We start from the raw sequence: 2,220 nt of genomic DNA on the forward strand, positions 1-2,220 counted from the left end.
GATTGGATAGATGCCTGCGAAACGGCTAATTGATTTTGTGATATTATTTAACCAAATAAATATTGAAATTTTAACTTTATTTCTTAAACAATTTATTTAATAATTAACGTGTTCTTTACTTAGTGAATGTAATTTATTATTTATTCATACTGAATAAAACTTTAATAAATGAGAAAAACATTCATTCATTATTTAGTAATTATTTCATTCCTAGTTTGATTATATTAACTTTTGGGAAATCTGGTTAAGCTCATGTTCTGTGAACTAACAACCACGAATGTTCTCGACCAATCGAACGTCTTAATAACTCTAATTAAATAGCTGACTCAATAAAGTAGAATCAATTAATATCTTTTCAGTTTATATAAAAACCGGATTTCGAATTTCAAGTTTTCTACAAAAGCGGTTTTCGAATTTTCCCAAAAAAATATAAAAAATTAAAAAATATAACTTAATAAACTCTCTTAAAACAAATCTTAAAAAATTCTTTAATATTACATAAAACTATAAAAAAAAATAAGAATGACTATATAGAAAACTATACTGATGAACGAATAACAATCATTTATCTAAATGACATTCATCCTACTGGAGAATTAGGCACTCTTTTTTGGAGAAGTTTAATAGAAGAAATAATAATAAAAATAGGGGTCTATTTCGAAATCCCGACAGTATCAAAATCGCGACAACCATAATCACGTAATAATAAAAAAAATACTTCATTTGTAGGGGATTTTAATACTTTCGAGATTATGGTTGTCGGAATTTTGACACTGTCAGGATTTCGATTGCCATTGATTTTATTGCTTGTTAGCTGCTTACGCTGTTTCCCGTTTTATATCATAGACGATTTTATGTATGTTTGTTATTAATCAAAAAATAATTCATTTTTAGATTTTAAGTTTAGGCCCAAAAACCGGTTAAAACCGGTTTTTGAATGATATACATTTCTTAACAAAAACGGTTTTCGATTTTCAGATATTTTAGTTTAGTTGAGTTCCCGGGAACATCGGGAAGTAAAAATAACAGTTAAAAAACTTTTAAGGTGAAAATTGAAAAAAAAATAGATACTAAGTACGTAAATTAGTAGTTTTATTTCCGGGAAATAATAAAGTGAAAAAGTTTTATTTTTTCAGCCATCGTTGTAAGGTAATAAAATATTATTGTTCATAGTAATAGATATACTTTCTATTTAGTAATGAGGATTTTTGGGAAATTTTGTGAAATTTATGACCCTATAGTTCGAACATTGAACATAAGGAGCGCTCTTCATTGATGCGCCAGTCGAACATCTTAATAATTCGAATTTAATAGTTGACTTAATAAAATAGAATCTATTAATATCTTTTTAGTTTATATAAAAACCGGTTTTCGAATTTAAACTTTTACACAAAAGCGGTATTCGAATTTTCACAAAAAATATAACTAAATAAACTTTCTTAAAGCAAATCTTAAAAATTTCTTTAATGTTATATAAAACTATAAAAAAATAAAAATTCCTATATAGAAAACTATACTGATGAACGAATAACAGTCATTTATCTAAATGACATTCATCCTGGAGAATTAGGCGCTCTTTTTTGGAGAAGTGTAATTGAAGAGATAATTTGTATTGTGTAGTATAAAATAAAAATTGAATTCTATATCGAAATTCCAACAGTATTAAAATCGCGAAAATCGTAATAATAAAAAAATATTTCATTTGAAGGGGATTTTGATACTGTCAGGATTTCGATTGCCATTGATTTCATTGGTTGTTAGCTGCTTACTCTGATTCCCGTTTTATGTCATAGACGGTTTTATGTATGTTTGTTATTAATTAAAAAAGTAATTCATTTTTAAATTTTAAGTCTAGGTCCAAAAATTGGTTTCAAACAAAAACGGTTTTGAATTATATATATTTCTTAAAACGAACCGTTTTTCAGCAAACTAGTTATAAAAACTGTCAAACCCTACTTTTCAGATACTTCAGTTTAGTTGACTTCCCGGAAATATCGGAAAATAAAAATAACAGTTAAACAACTTTTAAGGTGAAAATTGAAAAAAAATACCTACTAAGTACGTAAATTAAATAGGTTATGGACTGTCGTTTTATTTCCGGAAAATAATAAAGAAAAAAAATTTAAGTTTAATCTTTTTCAGACATCGTGCTAAGGTAATAAAATATTATTCTCATACTTTCTACTTAGTAATGAGGTTTTTGGGGAAATTTTGCGAAAT

The sequence above is a fragment of the Nicrophorus vespilloides genome, unplaced genomic scaffold, assembly GCF_001412225.1.
Source record: "Nicrophorus vespilloides isolate i.1.1-1 unplaced genomic scaffold, Nicve_v1.0, whole genome shotgun sequence".
Classification (NCBI taxonomy): Eukaryota; Metazoa; Arthropoda; class Insecta; order Coleoptera; family Silphidae; genus Nicrophorus; species Nicrophorus vespilloides.